Source organism: Macrotis lagotis, chromosome X, assembly GCF_037893015.1.
Source record: "Macrotis lagotis isolate mMagLag1 chromosome X, bilby.v1.9.chrom.fasta, whole genome shotgun sequence".
Taxonomy (NCBI): Eukaryota; Metazoa; Chordata; class Mammalia; order Peramelemorphia; family Peramelidae; genus Macrotis; species Macrotis lagotis.
Genome location: NC_133666.1, coordinates 215,497,540 through 215,512,160, shown reverse-complemented (window position 1 = coordinate 215,512,160; position 14,621 = coordinate 215,497,540).

Genomic DNA, 14,621 nt, shown 5'->3' with positions numbered 1-14,621 from the left:
TATTATGTCAGGGAAAGAAAAAAATACACATTTCAGTTCAGTAATGTAAGAAAAAGTAATTTACATGGATACCATTACTGTAATTACATGTTTTCAAAAATTGTTCTGAGGTTGAAAGGAGACAACATTTAAAATTCCATGGCTGGATTCTCTTATTCAATTTGACTGCAAGTGGAATTCAGTGGACCCATCTGGCTGTTTAAAATACACAGACAAGTGTCTTAGATATAATAAATACATGTTGGAATATAATTAAAGATATAAGAAAGGTCAGAGTGTTGTATGAGATTTAAAGAAAGAGGGATCAATATCAGATGACATAATGGGCCATTTTATTCTAAGCATCCATTAACAAGGGAGAAGTAAGTTTTCATAATAAGACTTGAAGTTATTTAGAAATTGCTTATTTCTCCTCCATTTCTCTCTGTTGAAGCTGCTCCCTTCTTTCAGGGACTTTTTTCCAAGACCTAATTTAGATAGCAAATTCTCCATGAAGAACTTCAATTTCTAACCCCTCTTCTTCCATACTTCTTCATATTTATAATACCATGTCCTCCTTTGCACTCACAATCTTCCCCACTTATTCTAAAGTTATATGTGAGCAGATTTTGTTTTCTTGGATTTGTATCCTTGGATGTATTTTGGATTTTAGAGCAGCAACTGTGTCTAATCTATTTTTATATCTTACACATAGTAAACATTTAATAAATGCTTGCTGAGTTAGATGCCTCACAATATCTTGTCACTAACACTGGCGTCCAGCAAAGGTTGTATTTTAATTGAAGGGGATATTTTTGATTTTCTTTTCAGTTGAATTCAACTGAAAAACTATTTTAAAAAAAACATTGCTATGTGCAAGGCAATGAATGATAAGAGGATAGCAAAACTGAAAATTATGATAAATGGGTCCTACCACAAAGGAGCTTACAATCCACTTGGGAGAACTTGAGAATTCAGATTCAAATTCAGATTCAGGTTCAAATCAAAGGGACATTAGAACATTGAAAATCATAATATAATAGCACTAAAGATCTTCTAAAAGAAAAAAAATTCTTTATCCTATCTTTCTTTATAAAGTATTCTGGAAATTTCCTGTTTCCTGCTCAACCTTAGGTGTCTAAACTAATGGTTCGGGTTTGATCATTACAGGCTAAAGTGACAGAGATGTTGTGGCTCACATTGTCTATTGATATGAATTTTTTAAAAGGCCTTTCCATTTTCAACTCCTTTTTTTCTTTTATTTTTTCAAATGTATTTATTTTTGAATTTTATAATTTTACCCTAATCTCCACCCCCCCCAGAAGGCAGTCTGTAAGTCTTTACATTATTTTCATGCTATACATTGATCTAAGTTGAATGTGTGGAGAGAGAAATCATATCCTTAAGGAAAAAAATAAAATATAAGAGAGAGAGCAAAATCACATGATAAGAAAATTTTTTTTTTAAAATCAAAGGTAAATAGTTTTGATCTTTGTTCAAACTCCACAGTTCTTTCTCTGTATACAGATGGTATTCCCCATTGCAGATACCCCAAAATTGTCCCTGATTGTTGTACTGAAGGAATGAGCAGGTCCATTAAGATTGATCATCACCCCCATGTTGCTGTTATAGTGTATAATGTTCTTCTGGTTCTGCTCATCTCACTCAGCATCAATTCATGTAAATCCTTCCATGCTTCTCTAAATTTCCATCCTTCCTGGTTTCTAATTGAACAATAGCGGTCTATAATGTACATATACCACAATTTGTTCAGTCATTCCCTAATTGATGGACATTCACTTAATTTCCAATTCTTTGCCACCACAAACAGAGCTGCTATGAATATTTTTGTACAAGTGATGTCTTTACTCTTTTTATTGATCTCATCGCGATGCAGTCTTAGTAGTGGTATTGCTGGATCAAAGGGTATGCACATTTTTATTGCCCTTTGGATGTAATTACAAATTGCTCTCCAGAAAGGGTGGATGAGTTTACAACTCCACCAAAAATGTATTAGTGTCCCAGATTTCCCACATCCCTTCCAACATTGATCATTGTCCTTTCTAGTCATTATGACCAATCTGAAAGGTGTGAGGTGGTACTTTGGAGATGCCTTAATTTTCATTTCTTTAGTCAGTAATGATTTAGAGCAGTTTTCATATGACTATGGATTGCTTTGATTTTGTCATCTATAAATTGCCTCCACATATCCTTTGACCACTTGTCAGTTGGGGATGGCTTTTTTTTTATACATTTGACTCAGTTCTCTATATATTTTAGATAAAACCTTGTGTCAGAAATACTAGTTGTAAAAATTGTTTCCCAATTTACTACATTTCTTTTTATCTTCATTACAATGGTTTTGTCTATGCAAAAGCTTTTAAATTTAACCAAAATTATCTAGTTTGTTTTTAATGATATTCTCCATCTCTTCTTTGGTCACAAACTGCTTCCCTTTCCATAGATCTGACAGGTAAAATATTCCTTGATCTCCTAGTGATAATACTATCTTTTATGTCTAAATCCTGTATCCATTTTTATCTTATATTTGTATTTGATATGAGGAGTTGGTCTAATGCAAGTTTCTGCCGCACTAGCTTCCAATTTTCCCCAACAGTTTCTATTGAAGAGAGAGTTTTTATCCCAAAAGTTGGATTCTTTGGGTTTATCAAAAAAGCAGATTACTATAATCATTTCCTCCTATCTCTTTTTTTCACCTGGTCTATTCCTCTCATCTACTACTCTACTTTTTTTCAAGTCAGTGGGGTTAATTGACTTGACCAAGGTCACACAGTTAGGTAATTATTAAGAGTCTGAATCTGGATTTGAACTCAGGTCATCCTGACTCCAGGGTCTGTGCTCTGTCCACTGCACCACCTAATTGCCCTTTCACTACTCTATTTCTTAGTCATTACCAGATAGTTTTAATGACTAATGCTTTATAATATAATTTGAGATCTGGTATGGCTAAGCCACTTTCTTTTGCACTTTTTTTCATTAAATCTTTGAAAATACTTGATTTTTAATTTCTCCATATGAAATTACTTGCAATTTTTTCTAACTCATTAAAGTAATATTTTTGGAATTTTTATTGATAGGACACTAATTAAGTATTTAATTTAGGTAGAATTGTCCTTTTTATTATATTAGCTCGGCCTATCTATGAGCAGGTGATATTTGTACAGTTATTTAAATCTGATTTTATTTGTGTGAGAACTCTTTTGGAGTTGTTTTCATAAAGTTTCTGAGTCTGCCTTGGCAGGTAGACTCCCAAGTATTTTATATTGTCTGAAGTTAGTTTGAATGGGATTTCTCTTTCTATCTCTTTCTGCCGCATCTTACAAGTCAGAAGTAGAAATGTTGAGGATTTATGAGGGTTTATTTTTATGTCCTATGACTTTGCTAAAGTTGCTAATTGTTTCTAGTAATTTGTTAGATGATTTTTTGGAGGAGATTTTCTAGGTATTCCATCATGCCATGTTCAAAGAGTGAGAGTTTTGTCTCTTCCTTCCCAATTTTAATTCCTTTAATTTCTTTTTCTTTTCTTATTGCTGAAGCTAAGATTTCTAATACAAGATTGAGTAGCAGTGGTGATAATGGGCATCCTTGTTTCAACCCTGATCTTATTGGGGTTACCTCTAGCCTATCCCCATTGCATATAATGCTTGTTGATGGTTTCAGATAGATACTCTTTATTCTTCTAAGGATCAATCTACTTATTCCTAGGCTCTATAATGTTTTTGGTAGGAATGGGTACTGTATTTTTCAAAGGTTCTTTCAGCATCTTTTGATATAATCATATGATTTCTGATAGATTTGTTATTGATATAATTAATTGTGTTTTCCTTAAATTGAACCAACACTGCATTCCTTAGATAAATCGTTCTTGGTCATAGTGTATTATCCTAGTGATAACTTGCTTAATCATTTTGCTAAGATTTTATTTAAAATTTTTGCATCTATATTCATCAGGGAGAAATACAATTCTTGTCCGCTAAGAGCTTACATTCGATTGGGGGATGACAATTCATAAAAGGAAACTGAAAAGTTGGGGTTGGACTGGTGAAGGTATCCAAGCAGGAGCAAGGTGGAAGTCTACTATGAAAAACCTGATCACCATTCACAGAAGGTAGGGAAGGTGCCAATATATGAGAAATGAAAGTGGGCCATGCCCCTGGGAGAGGAAGATGGTTTATCCTAGGGAATTGATGTGGAATTTGAGGTTAGCATGACTGGTGTGAGTGCTTTGGTGGAATTCATCACTTACAGGAGGAGGCTATAGAAATGGAGAAGCTGTATGATGGGAAGATGGAGTTGTCTTCACAGGATTTACGAGCTGTTTTGGCTCTTCCTGGTTTAGGTATCAGCACCATATTAGTATCATAGAAAAATTTAGGCAGAGCTCCATCTTCACCTATTTTTCCAGAGTTTATATAGAATTGGAAGCAATTGTGCTTTAAATAGTTGATATAATTCACTTGTGAATCCATCTGGCCCTGGAGATTCTTTCTTTCCTTTAAAAATATTTGTCTTATTTTTTTCATCTTTCTTTCAATTTCCAATGTTTCCATCCATCCTAATAGAATTTTATGAATCCATTGCCCATGACTGAGGGTCAGTTCCTCAATGAATCAGCAGTGCTTTCTTTCCAGTTCTTTGCTAATATAGAAATGCCATTATAGATATTTCTTTGTATATGGAGCATTTTTTCTGACTTTTGACTATCATGATGCATATGCCATGTAGAGAGAGGCATCTCTGGATCAAATTTTGGGGACATTTTTTTGTTATAGTTGCAATTGTTTTTCAAGAACAATTTCAAAAGTTATTTTAGTGATGTTACTGTCTCCCTCATTGTCTCTCCAAGACTTGACATTTTTGTCTTTTGTTATCTTGGTCAATCAGATGAGTAAGAGTCACTTTTTGAATAATAGCAAAGCTTTCAATTTGCTGATTGGATCAAAACTATGACAACAATACAGCATTGTGTTATTGTTCTAAAAATATATTGAACAAATTTATAGCAACTTTTCTGTATTAGTAAAGAACTAGGAAGAAAAACAGAGTTCATTCACTGAGGAATTGACCCTGATTGATAATCATTTATATTTATTTGAAATAGCTTGATATTTTCAAGACATTCTAAAATTTTATATCATTCTAATAAATATTCCTTTCATTTCATAAAATGGTGAGGTAAAATTATTTTTTCTCCTTAAAGACACCAAGAAGGGAATCAATGATGAATGAATAAAGTTTCTGTTAGGAAGGAGGATTCAAAGATGATTCACATTAGGTAATTCCACCCAAAGCATATTTATTGAGAAGTGGAAAGTTGACATTCAGGAGAGGTGGAGAGGGTGGGATGGAGAAACAGAAAGTGATCTACTCCTGCATTTCATTTTCAGACATCAAATCACATCTAAGAATTCTTAGAAACAGGGCCCATCAAGGTCCTGTAAGCAGAGAAGAAATCTGCTCCTATTGTAACATTTGAGGGATTTGCTACCAAACAACTTCCCCTATTTAAGTGCCATGTGGTCATGTCTCTATTCTATTTATTCTATTAATACTGGAATTACCCACCTATAAATCAATTCTCTGAGTCAGACAAAAAAATATGTTAACATCTTGAGAAACTCTCTATCAAAATGAGAGGATGATATTGGTTGTGAAAAGGTGGAAACTTTTCCTTAAGTCTAAGCATTGGCATGAATTAATATGTTAGATTAATGACTCATTGTATTTATTTTTGTTCTTGGAAGTCATAGAGTGCCTGAGGTGATGAATTTAGGAATGTTAAGTTTCAATGTGTGTTGGTCAGAGAAAATGATAGTGACAAGTTCAATGTATTCAGGCCTCTAGGATAGTGCTTACCAGAATTAACTAGTAGACAGAACTAAAAAATACCAGATAGAGAGATAGACAGACAATTGTACTGAGAGGCAGATAGAGATAGATACATAGATACATAGATACATAGATGATAGCTACATCAATGATAGCTGGATCAATAATAGATTAATGGATAGAAGAGAGAGAAATAGAAAGTTAGAGATGGTGTGATAAAGTATTTATTGTTTTTAACTATGTGGTATGCACTAGACTAAGTTTCGAGAATGCAAATTAAAGGAAAGGAAAGACAATTCTTGTCCTCTAAGAGCTTGGGGTAAGACAATTCTTAAAAGGGAATTGAAAAGTTGGGGTTGGACTGGTGAAGGTAGCCACACAGGAGCAAGGTGGATTCTGGGGAAGAACTCAAGAATCAGAGAAAGCTGGGCAGCTAGGTGGCACAATTGATTGAACATTAACCCTGGAATCAGGAGGACCTGAGTTCAAATTCAGCTTCAGAAACTTACTAGCTGTGTGACCCTGAGCAAGTCATTTAACTCAAATTGCCTCCAAAAGAAAATCAGAGGAGCCTGTCTGGGTGTAAGTGTTAACCATAGAAGAAGGCTATTAAGGTGGAGATGTAAACAATTGTTTGGGAAATGAGAGACAGAACAGTATTATTGATTACTGTAAGGAATCTTAATCTCTATAAAGAATTTTACAGATCTTAAAACCTGTTTCCTGTAACAACCCTGTGAGGTAGATAGTACAGAAGGTATCATTCTTAATTTTTAGGTGAGGAAATTGAAGTGGTGAGATATGAAATTATTTGTCTATGATAATGCAAATAGGACATGTTCGGAGCCAAAAGTCAAACCTGCCTCATGAATCCCAGGCCAGGACTATTGCTTTCACAGTATACTGCCTCAAGATCTGTTATTCAACACTATAAATATGATTTCTCAGTTTTTTTTTACTGTGTATTTCATATATCTACTTGGTCTCTGCAAAGAAATTCAACTTTATGTACTTTTTCACCTCTTGACTCAACTAAAATCAAGAAATTTCTGTACTTGGAAACTCATTCAAATGTGCCACACATCAATGGATAAAGTATAACAGAATTAGCAGTTTATCCTTTCTTTCCAAGGATGTTCCTACTTTTTTTTTTTTGCAGACCATGTACATTGAATTGTCTTTTGAATCATTTACATTGACTCATTAACTCTTACATGATCCCTCTTATGCCTATTTGCAAGGTAACTTACTGAAACTAGGGGGTGGAGTCTCAGTGGCCATGGAACAGAATAAGGCTAATTGGTCTAGAGGGGTGAAATAAAAATCAAAGCTCTGACCTTGATCTCATTAGAACCAAGTTCTAAACAACTGTGTTAATTGGCCATGGAGGAGGAGGAGATCATTATATGAAAAATATAATTCCATAAGCCTCCAAATTCTCCAGGTACAATTTTTGATGGTCAATTTCTAGAGGTATGTAAGTAGTCAATTTTTGTTGGTCTTGCTAGTGTTCAAGCAACTTTTCAAATATGTAAACAGAATCACAGAGCTAGAAAGGAGCTTAAGAAATCCACTCTCACATGTTTATTTTACATATGAGGAAACTGAGGCATAGAGAAATATTACTTGTCATCTGAATCAGAATGAGGAGTAATACTGTACCTTGAATGCAGAGTTTCTGACTCCTTCAAGTTTTCATTCTATTAAATGATCAAGACAAAGAAAAAGGAAAAGCAGAAGGAAATAATTTTTCAATTTCGACCAAAAATATTTTAACACATTTGTATGGATAATTTAGGTAAAATTATTCTTTTCAAATTTTGCCTAAGTTATCTGGACAATTCCCTATATACTTTAATACATTTCATATGTAGCTCTTCTCACACTGTTCCAGCAATGAATGAGATAGCTCCTTGGGGAGAGAAATTGGAAATTACAGCTGTGTGGGGTTTGGGATGACAGAGCAGGAGATCTTGCAGCCACACACAGTTTTGGAGGAACTAGGAGAAAGTTAGAACAGAAAGAGAGAGAGAGAGAGAGAGAGAGAGAGAGAGAGAGAGAGAGAGAGAGAGAGAGAGAGAGAGAGAGAGAGAGCAGGAATTGTTCAAATGGGACCAGACATCTAAATCAGGCACATGGGGCACCAGCAATAGAGCAGGGGAGTATACAGTTGTATATTTTCCCTCCTTGGCTAAGAAGCAAGCAACTTAAGGCATCTTCCCTCTCCCTCTCTTCCATCCTTTAATCAAGATTTTTTCTCTTTTTGTTTTCTACCCCTTTACATGAATCACTCTGTGATGGCGGTTGTTTTGGGGTGCTAAAATTAAACAATTCTTTCAGACAAAGAATTTTCCATCACTTTGTTGAGTAGGTGTAAATGCCATCTTACTGTGTTAAGGAAGGAGTGTGTGTGTATGTTTGTGTGTTTGTGTGTATGTGTATTTTCATGTATGTGTGCATGATTTTTTTAGGGGAAAAAGTAAGGTTAGAATAGCACCTAAGATATTTTTATATTTCTTAGACCATATAAAAACTAAAATCTCATTCCTGCCATGGGGCTCTGTTTTATAAGTCATTTATTTTATATATGCTTTATAGTTTTCTACACTCCAAAAGTTACAATTGAAGTAGAACCTGGATTTTTTTCTTTCTCTCCTTCAAATAATACAAGTTTTTAAAAAAATATCTATTTTTATAATCATTAAATGTGTTTTACTGGGAGAAAACCTCTAATGTTGTATCATTCCTAAGTGTCCAAAGATAGAGAAGAAAGGAAGGACAGTGACAGAAGAGGTTTATAAGACAACATCTTGGCCAGCTGGGTCAGAAGGCAGAGCCAGGATGATAATCTGTGAGTTTCCTGACTCTTCTTTTTTATGTTTAGTGAGTTCCAGTGCGTACATCTACATAGTCCTTTTATGATTTTGAAACTTTGCATCCTATTGGATTAACTGTCTTATTTCAAAACATTGGACCCAAAAGAAGTATTGCCAGGAAACTTATGATACAGAAGTATTCTGAACAATATAATGATATAACTTATTTGTGGTTGTCTATAAAACAGAAGGAAGCTTAGAGATCATCAAATCTATTTCCCTTGTTTTACATTTAAAAGGTAACCAAGAACAAGAATTGAACATAGTCCAAAGTCATCCAGCTAACGTGGATCACAAAAGATCAACATTTTTAGCAGTTTTCTGTAGAAAAATAATGGTGGCATGAGATTGACTAGTGTATATGCTTCAATTTTTCTAAGCCCTGAGGACATTTTCTTCCTGACTGTACAATGACATATGAATATGAATCTTTGAGCATTAACTTGAAGGAGCCTCAGAGGAGGAACAGCTGTGAAACCCTCAAACACCACAGATTTCTCTGAATGATATCAGACAGTCCAATGATGGGTAAAATAACATGCATTTGACATTGCCAAGAACACAGCTTATTTGAAAAGCTTTAGCCAATAATCTTAGAAAGGTAGTGTGTTTATATAGTATTATGGTTTTGTGCATCATATTTGATTATTAAGTGCTACACCCTGATATTTTGACATGAAAAATTTGATTTGTTAAAAGCAGATTTATTTTTCATAATGATATTCTCTAGGGTTGTATTTAATATACTGTGTGATTTTTTAAAAAAGAAAATGACAACTCATTTTGATCAGAGTAGCAGCTTTTGCTAATCATTTGGGAAGTTATCATAAATGGAATTGGGATGAACAGAACTTATTTAAATACATCTTTTCAGTTTTGACTGTTTTCAGCATGTAACTTAACACCTTATTCCATTTGTCCATAATAACTCCAGATCAGGAGTTACTATGTCAGGGCTCACATGGGATAGAGAAAATGCTGTCTTTGTAAAATGACCCCTTTTGCACAACTGTAATCAATTTTATTTGCAAGTCATGACATAATTTTCCTGATGTCATGGCCTTCTTCAATACTGAAGGACAACAACAACTTCTATTAGCACATCTGGTTAAGACAGAAAAGAGGATTGCTTCCAAAGATACTAGTGTCGACTAAATGAAATAACCTGACCAGTGCTTTTAGAAAAATAGTCATATAAGGTAGGAAAAAATAGCTTTACTTTAATATTTCTTATCATTTCAAAATACTTTAATGAAATACTTTGTGATTCAGATTATCCTTCAGAGGTAGAAAAATGCTTCTATTTTCTCAATCCATAAATGGAAAGACTTGGAAGATAATTCTTTTAAAGATACCCAACAATTGTGAATAATATTTTTGTAGTTTTATTTCTGAGAAGGGTAATATTTTATATGATATTCCCATATTATAATCTATTCCAATTATTCTATGACCCAAAACCCTGATTCTACACCCAAGAAGTGACAATAACACATTCTGCACAGCTGTAGAAATCAGAAGTTTACTGCTTTTCTTCCTTTCCAGTTCTCTGCTGGAATATAGATGCAGAGTGAGCTCTTCTTAGTCATTGACTTTCATGGTATTTACAAAATTATAGAACTGCTGAACTTGTTGAATGGACACACAGCAGTAGCAGGGTAAGAGATGTAAAGAATGTCAGATGAGCTTCCCCCCCCATCATCCCTGTATTCCAAAGGACAAAGTTAAAGAATGCAGAATTTAAGGGCACTTTTCAATCTCCTTTGTTTATATCTTATATAAAACTTTATTTATATTTTTATGCTATGTAAACTTCATGAGAGCAGGAATTGTTTTCGCTTTTTCTATATGTTCTCACTGTTTAGTAAATACTAATCATATGAGAAATGCTTATTGGTTGGTTGATTGATTAACCACCACACATGATTTCTCCCTCAACTTATCTTGAAAGGTAGCTTTACATGGTATTTTTTGATAAACATAAAGGGTATAAAAAGTATTCAAAAGTATAAAAAGCATTTCCTCTTTACTACAGATTCTCTGTGACCTGGGAATTACAAAGCAACAGTAGATTGCAAAATATGTCTTATAGCATGGAGGGGACAGAATTTTGGCTGTGGTCTGTTGGCAGTGAAGCTAGAAGAGTATATCATTATGATACACTCTATAGGCTAAAATAATTAAGTTATCTTTGTTATTCTCACATAGTCATGCCTAGGCATCATGCTCCCATAGAGAAAAACCTGCTATTTCTTCTTGTCATTTGGAGCCAGTGGGTCAATCAGTCAATAAATATTTATTAAGTGACTTTTAGGTGTCAGGTGCCAGGTGGCAAGTATTGGTGGATTCAATGAAAGGCAAAAGGGTCTAAGATCTTTTAATGAAGGAGACCACATACAAACAACTATGTTCAACATGCAATAAACAGGACTATTTGGAAATAACAGAAAGAAACAAATAGAATTAAGAACAAATAGGAAAGATTTCTTGTACAATTTGGTATTTTATCTGAGAAATGAAAAATTCCAGGAAAGTCAGGAAGTAGATATGAGGAAGGAGAGAATTCCAGGTATGGGAGAAAGTCAGTGAAAATACAGTTAAACCAAATTTTTACTAAGTCATCTCTAAACCAAGCATGACAAAGTTGGCCAGAGACAAAGTGCAGTCAATCAGATAGCAGTTTATTCATTACTTTCTTTGTAAGGAACCAATTTGCAAGTCAAGGGGTTACTCCCAAAAGTAGTCAGATATTTTATGCATGATCATAAGTGGACAGGTGAATCATGGAACAACCAGATTTGAGACTTGAGCAATCTTCCCAGGATAAGTCTATTATACATATAACAATAAAACAGTTTCATTACTTGTTGCTATCCAAGGCTGAGTTGGTTGTATAGTTTTGGGGTTACAATTTGAGTACAAGTTATCTTGATACGTTTCTCTTAAGGCAGTCAAACACAATTCAGGGTAGACTCTGTCATAATTAAAACACATAACTATTAGCTACTTTGTTTTAAGTTTTCCCAGGCCCAGGGCCTGCCTATAAAAAAGAATCCCTAGAAACTAAATTATTATTAAATTCATTATAGATATCATACTAATCAATATAAAAATAATATTGCCAATATGGAGAGTCAGAATTCAGAGCATCTTGTTCAAAGAATAGCAAATAAGCCAGTGTCATTGGTTAGAAGAATATGTGGGGAGTGTAAGATTTTAGAAGACTGGGAAAGTGGAAGGGGGCAAATTATGAATAGCTTTAAGTGCCAAACAGAAACTTTTATATTTGATACCCTGGAAGTGATAAAGAGCCAAAGGAGTTTATTGAGTAGGGGATGTTATGGTCAGATGTGTGCTTGAGGAAGGTCACTTTGACAGGTTAGTGGAGGATGGATTAGAGTGAGGAAAGTCTTGTGCCTGAGAGATAGACCTTTTGTAATAGTTCAAAAAAGAGGTTAAGGGTATGCACTAGAGTGGCAATAGTGTCAGGGAATGGGAGGAGGCCTAAGCAGGAGATGTTTTATAGGAAAAAAAAATCAATGCATCTTAGCAAAAAATTGGCTATGACAGTGGAGACAGTGTGAGTGCAGAGTTGAGAATGACCAAATGTTACAATTCTGGGTGAGTGGGAGAATGATGATGTTCCTGACATCAATAGAGAAGTTACAAAAAAGAGAGAATGGATTAGAGGAAAGATGTTGTGCAGTTTTGAATATGTTGAGTTTGAGATGTCCACAGTACATGCAGTGAGATGTCTACTATGTCTGTTGACTGGAGACTAGAGGTCAGCAGAGAATTTACTGCTGAATAATTCAGTTTAAGAATCATCAAACTAGAGATGAAAACTGATGGAACTGATGAACTCACCAAGTAAAATAGTAGAGAGAAGAGAAGTCACTTCTAGAACAAAGAATAGACAAAGCTATTCCGAAAATAGCTTTGGGTTAATTGCCTTTAATTCTCTCATATATACCATGTGCTCTGACCCTGTGATTTTTCCTATTCAATAATCTTCATTGATTCCTATCACTTCTAGGATCATATGTAAAATACTTGACTTTTAAAGTCCTTGATAACCTGGGTCTTTCCTAATTTTCCAATTTTCTTATACCTCCCTCTATGATCCAGTGACATGGGTCTCCTTGCATACCTATTCCACCTCTGTTCATTGTTTTGGCTATCCTCAATGCTTGAAATTCTCTGCCTTTTCATCTGCATCTCCTGTCTTCCTTGGCTTCCCTTAAGTATCAGTTAAAATAACACATTTTTTTCCAAGAAGACTTTCCCAGTCCCTACTTATTATTAGTGCCTTATTCCTTAGATTATCATCAATTTTTCCTTCATATGCTTTACTTATATGTAGTTGCTTGCAAGATGTTTTCCCCATTAGATTGTGAACTCTTGGGGTCAGGAACTTTTTTTTACCTTTTTTTTTTGCGTCCCCCAGTGCTTGACACAATGCCTGAAATACAATAAGTCGTTAATAAATGCTTATTGATTTGTCTTGACTTTTTGAAAGGGAAGTACAGTGAAACAAAAAAGAATTTGACTCCTGATCTAGGTGGAAGCCTCTCTCATCTCCTAGGACAGACCAGGGCTCTACTATGTGTTACCTTATTAAGATGAAATGACTAGGCAAGATAAAGAGAAAGGAATTATCCCTGTCCCTTCCTCTGTAAAATCAGTGTGCTATTTAATAATTTTAGGGACAGAGGATTACCTTTATTTTCCTAGAGGAGATTTGCAGAATAATGAACCTAATCTGTGTTTTAATAAGGTTTTTGTACTTTTGTGTTGGCTGTAATATGGAATTAATTTCATTCTGGCTGCACACAGAGTCCTGCTGGATTATGACATAGTAAGGTAGTATAGGCAGGGCTCCAGCAGGCATCCTTCAAAAGAGAATAGCAGCCTCAGCTGTATGTGAAGACCTGTCTGAACAGATTCACTTAAAACCACAAAAAATATTTCTAATTTTCCAATGATTGATCTACCTGGCTTTATTATTCTTATGGTATACTTGTTTTCATAGAATCAAACTTTTCCCTCACAGGTATTAGAGAAAAGTTTGTGACATCCTTTAATAATACAAACACAAATCCATTCATTCTCACTTACAGCCATAGTCATATCTATATGCATAAACATATGTGCATATATATGTATATATGTATATATATATGCATAGTTCTTTTATTAATAGTACTTTCTAATCTCAGTAACCTTTATTTTTGAGGACATGTAAGTCCAAATGCATCTGATATTATAGGGAAAAGAAAAATTGGGGAATACTATTGTCAGAACTTATATGCTTATAGTATGGAGACAATCATTATTCAAGTGTTAAGAATTATATTTTGAAATTCTATTTTAAAACGATATTCATGGCTTCCAATAGCACATGTGACAGAGCTTGGTTATTATTGCTTATATGACAACATTTTTCCATCTGTTGTCTGAATAATATTGTAGAAAAAAAGAACACTATTGATGAAAAAATGACATATAAGCATGGGGCAATGAGTTGGGAAAATCACAATTATCCCCAAATAATGTCATTATTTCAGAACTTGTAGACATTTTTAAAAGCATCTCCTTTGAGGAATGATTCTTTGTTGGAGGGGAAAGTCCTCTAGATAGCTCCTGTTTGTAGATGACATTGTGTTGATTGTATTAATCCCTAATATACTGCAAAGCCTTTGATAGAGATCTAAAATCAACTAAAGGAGTTCATACAAAAGTGAAATACCAAATGAATGAATAATATACAATGAGCAGATTTCAGTATGCAATTTAATAAATATATTATAGAGCTTTTCCAACTTTCAGACGGATGAGAGGAAGAAAGGAACGTAGGAAAAAAACTTTTTTTTAGATTTTTTTCAAGGCAATGAGGTTAAGTGGCTTGCCCAAGGC